Source organism: Cupressus sempervirens, chromosome 7 (genome assembly GCF_028749045.1).
Source record: "Cupressus sempervirens isolate cs-2001-9-10 chromosome 7, ASM2874904v1, whole genome shotgun sequence".
NCBI classification, from domain to species: domain Eukaryota; kingdom Viridiplantae; phylum Streptophyta; class Pinopsida; order Cupressales; family Cupressaceae; genus Cupressus; species Cupressus sempervirens.
This window is the reverse complement of record NC_143124.1, coordinates 321,909,696-321,915,165: the sequence shown is the minus strand read 5'-3', so window position 1 is coordinate 321,915,165 and position 5,470 is coordinate 321,909,696. Positions and strand designations below refer to the sequence as shown.

Below are 5,470 nucleotides of genomic sequence, written 5' to 3'. Positions count from 1 at the left end.
ATTATTCGAATATATGAAGAATGAAGTTTTTATACTGGGTTAATTCTAGATGGCTTTTTTTTCATTTTCTTTACAAGCTAGTGAGATAATACTATTTTTGAAAAAATAAAGAAAATATTAAATGGTGAATATGTTTTATTTGTGGGTACAACTTTCTGTATATCACAATAGCTTAGTAATTAATGTTTTTTTATGATTACTGTATATCTATTAAAATAGGTATATATATATATATATATATTTTTTTTAATTTAGATTATTCTTAAATTATTAGTCTGTTATTATTTTCAGAATACTAAAAGCTATATAGTATTCTTACAAAAACTAATTTTATTTTCATTAAAAAAGATATAAGACTTTCTTATAGTTAAAAAATAGTAAGATGGAAATGATTTTCTTTGAGTTTCCTAGAAAAATTCTTTAATTCGATTAAACTTGTTTAAGTAAAATCAATTATATAAGTAAATGTTTATTGAAGTTTTAAAATATCCAAAATCGAGTTTAAATTTAGACATTTTATAAACGTAACAATGTGTAGAATTTTTTAAAACATTTTATAATTTTGCCAGTTCATTACAAACTATAAGATTCCAGTACGTGACTAGAATAGGAGAATAATTTGTATATATACAGAGTGGTATAGTTCGCTTGGAACATAACCTATAGTTTGGTGCAAAATAAGACGATGATTCGCGCTGTTTCGATTTTGCTTGTGCTGGTCTGTATTGTGGGGACGCCAAACCCCAGCGGTGCTCGCCTGTTCCACCTGTGCAATGCGGAAGCCATGAATGCGAGATCTTCAATTACGAGGCCATCTGGGAGCCCAACTCGCATTACCCACTTCAGAAGCCCAACTCCTGCGCGCCGTTGCCCACGCTGTTCGAAACAAGCAGAAGATCAGAGTGGTGAGTAAACACGCTCACAGCATCTCAATGCTTGTCTGCGTTGAAAGAAAACGGCTCATCATGTCGACACAGAATTATGACTCCGTCATTGAAGTGAACAGCGAGGCTGATGAGAGACGTGATTGAATCAGCTGCAAAGCACGGCCTCCCTCTGCCCTCAATGACTTACATAAGCGGAGTTTCTGCAGCCGGTGTTATTTCAACTGGAGCGCACGGCAGCAGCTTTGCTGGGATGGGAGAGGCGGCGGATCAGTTTATGAATACGTGGTGGGAATGAGAATCGTAGTTTCTGCGTCTCCCTCAGAAGGGTATTCGAAGATCTTAGTTTTGACCGAATCAGATGAAGATCTCAAAGAGGCAAAATTGTCACTGGGAACACTGGGAGCGATTTCAGAGATCACATTCGCTCTGGAGCAAATGTTTAAAAGATCTGTTTCCGTCTCGGTGAGGGATGATCACGATCTGGAAAATGAAGCCGAACGCTTTCTCACAGTTCACACAGTTGGTGACATAAATTGGATGCCTTCACACCGGAAGGCTATTTTCGCAGAAATCGATCGAGTTTCTGTTGATGTTGTCGGAGACGGCAGCAGCACGGCCATAGGTAGTCCCATCAGAGTGTCTGACATTGAGACAAATGCTTCTCTAGGTATGTGCTCTTTAACTTGTCAATCTTCTTCTTTTTTATATGATTTAGAGTATCAATTCTAGTTTTGTGAGTTTGCAGCACATTCTCCATCCTTTGGGGCAAGATTCCCTTGTCATTTTTTAACCATGTCAGAGTTTTGCATTGGATGATTTCCAATCATTCAATTTTACCAATAGACAAAATATCTATTGATTTGAATCTTATTTTATTACATATTAAGCTTTCAATCCTGAATCTTCTTCTGCTAAAAGCAGACAGGTATGAAGTATCGGTTCCCTGCTAAGAGAGCTATTCTCACCTCATTCCTTATGATTCTTATCTTGATTTGACACAATCTTATTTTATAAGAAATCTTGGTATATGCTTTAACCTTTAGTTCTGTTTTCTTTTAATTGGCTGAAAGCCCTGTTTTTGAGTGGACTGAGATATATATTCTGATTTGAATGATTTGTATAGGTTTACTGTTTCATTCTTTATTATGTCTGTGTATTTTGCATTCAGTTTGACTTTATTTCTGCAGTCTCCTTTAGAATCATTCAATTCCATCGGCAAACTCGAAATTTATAGATTTCAATCTGATTTTAGAACTAACTAATTTTCTTTTTTTCTTAACCCTTCAATCCATTTTTCAATGGGTGAAGACTCAGGTGTATCTATTTTTCTGAATTTGTAGAATATATGATTCTCTTATAATGTGATAAGGACTCAGGAATTTTTTATTTCTTTTAGATAGACACATTTTTCAAACCCTTCAAATTCTCCAATACAATAGAGACCTATTATATACTCGATCTTATTTGAAGACTTCCCTTTTATTATTATTTTTATTTTGATTTGATAACAGAAGCTTTGTTATAAAAATACATCTTATTTGCTTTGTGTTTGCGCTTCAGTCGATTCAATCCAGGCAAAAGCAAACGTGACTGCAATTTGTGACCAGATCGGAAGCAGGCTGCTTCAATATCCGGCGGGCGGCAACGGGTTTTTGAATGACGGGAAACCTTTCACTGGCTACCCGGTGGTGGGTTCCAATAACCGTATGCAGACATCTGGTGACTACGAATGAGTTTTCGAGCAAATGGATGAGAGTTGTACATCGACGCAGATATTAGATAAGAATAAAACAACATGTGTGTGGGATCACCGCGTCCACATAGCTAAGCTCTTTAATGTTGAATTTGGAGTGCCTTTGTCTCGGTTCCGAGAGGTCGTAGAGGATGTAAAGAAAATAAGAGATTTGGATCCCCAAAGGCTGTGCGACACAACTACGCTGGTTGTTAGGTCTCTTAAAAAGTCTGAGGCATACCTGGGACCTTCTGAGGATCAGGTGAGGTTTGAATATTTATCTTACCGACCAAGGGAAGCGGGGACGCCCAAGTTGAACGAAGCTGTGTTTCAAGAGATGGAGCAGATGGTGGTTGAGAAGCATGGAGCGGGGCTGCACTGGGGAAAGTCTGGAGGTCATTTGTTCGGAGGATTGGCCAAGCGGACAGTGAACTTGAAGGGATTTTTAGAGGTGAAGGCAAGATTTGATCCGAACGGTGTGTTTTCGAATGATTGGACCGATGTTTTGTTCGGAATTGGATGGAAAGGTGTGGAGGAGTTGAGAGATGGATGTGCACTGGATAAGATGTGTAAATGTAGGGAAGATAAACATTGTGCTCCAGATAAGGGATTTCTTTTCTTGCCAGGGAGAGTATGGAAGAATGCTCGTGTTTGTAGAAAGGTTAACTAAAAAGATAATAGTTTCATCCTTAAACATTTCATGAGAACTAGTTCCATGGGCAACTGGTGCTATGTTGAAAGCTTAAGGGCTTGTTTGTTTGTCGGCATAGGAATAGAAAATTAGAATAGGAATGAAAATGTGGAATGAGAATGGAAAAGAGCAATCCCATTCTTGGTTGGTTAACTTGGTATTTGATTGGGAATATGTTACTCTCTTGTTTGGTTGTACAAAAACAGAATAGGAATAAAGTTAAGTTTTGTATTTTTAAAAATAGATATGATAAAAAAAATGTTTTAAAAATTTTAAAATTTTAAATAAAAAATTGGAAAAAATTCAAAAAATTCAAAAAAAGTTGAAAAAAAAAATTCAAAAAAAAGAATATCTTTTTCTTAAAAAAAACAATCATTTTTTAAAAAAAAATTTAAAAATTTAAAAAATCAGATTGGGAATAGGAATGGCCCATTCCAATAACAACTATTTTTTGGAATGGACATATGCTCATTTTAGGGGCAAAATTGGAATATGTTTGCCTATTCCCTATTTCGATTTGGGGTACCAAATGGAGAAAACATTTCCTAGTCCTATTCCAGCAAACAAATGGGCCCTAAGTTCTTCAAAATAATAAACAAATTCTACTTTCAGAGTTAAGACATAGTCACTCACCAACAATGATAAAAAAGATAATTGCATGTTTGAAATTCATTTTCTTCTTAGTTTTTTAATATAACTAATTGCAAGCACAATTTGGTCCACTTCCATAATTATTTTTAGTATAGAGATTATAGCACTCAAGAAGATTAAAATATAAACAATATACTTCTAAATCCTTTCATTCAACAAATAAAAAAGGTGTTTTTATCTTGAAATTCTACACATGAGAATATAAATTTTAAAAACATTTTTGCTATTAAATAACCATAGAAATGTATAGATGCTAATTTATAATTCTAAATGTAAATTTATTCTAATTAGTAAATAATATTAAAATATGAAGTCATGCTCTGAAAATGATTAACAACTAATATATTAAAAATGAATTTTCTATTAGAATATTTTAATGATGGTTCAATAATGGCGAATATATTGATAATGAAATTGTAGGATGTTTTAATTTTAATTTAATTAGACAATAGATTTATAATTCATGATACTATTAAGATTAAATTCATATTAGGTATATTTTTGGAAAGGTCATCTATTTAACACTACTTCAATTAATTGAGCTTGACCATGAGGTTTCCTCCAAGGTTAAAGTCTTCTTAGGTGCAATATCATTTGTGAAACTTTCAACATGTGTTGTGTTTTGTGAACTATGTATTATACATACCCTTTAGCCAATCAATGGATAAGTGGGAAACATTTTTGGCAAGACAAATTGTCACACTCTTGTCTAAATTCAACCATTTGGTTTTCAAATCAACTCATTTGAGCCATGTTCCATGTAGTGGTTCAAAAGATCCCACCTATTATGAGAATGAATCAAACACATTGAAATTAGGTGATGTTAAAAGAGGTGAAGCATTTGCCTTTCCCAAGACACCATTGATCTGAGTAATACTTTGAAATAATATCACTCAACCATATATTTTTATCCAAAGTTATGCTCACTTAGCTTGCATTGTCATTTTCAAAGCCTTCAACAAGTGTTGTGCATGATAAACCATTCATTATATAGCCCCTTTATGTCATTAATTGATACCTTGCATCTATTTTTCATAACATGAAGAAGTATGATACTTTTATCGATATTCATCCATGTAATTTTTGATTAAAACTCAATGATCCATATAGTGATTCAGATAAACTCATCTCTCATGAGATCAAATGGAATACTTAGCACACATTGTAACTAGATAATTCTTATAGTATTGAAGCATTATACATTTCTAAGAGTCCTCTATCATGTTTCTACACCAACTTAAATACACTTAACCATATAGAGTTTCTTTGAAGCTTAAGTTCATCTAGCTAGCACCCTCATTTGTAAACAAACATAATATTTTGCACCTAATAAATCATTCATTATAGATCTTCTTAATATGAAACTAATAAATATATAATCATTTCCACAAAAATTCATATTATGATATTTCTTTTAGGAATCAAATATGTAGTTCCCAAATCAACTTCACAAACCCATGTTTTAGTTCAAAAGAATCTATTTCTCATGAGATTGAATGAAGAACATTG

General features: G+C 33.5%; 1 pseudogene; it reads left to right on the top strand.

The window, feature by feature from the left end:
* The first annotated feature begins 530 nt into the window (after positions 1-530).
* Positions 531-3,289, top strand: LOC149546703 (L-gulonolactone oxidase 3-like; annotated as a pseudogene).
* Positions 3,290-5,470: the final 2,181 nt, after the last annotated feature.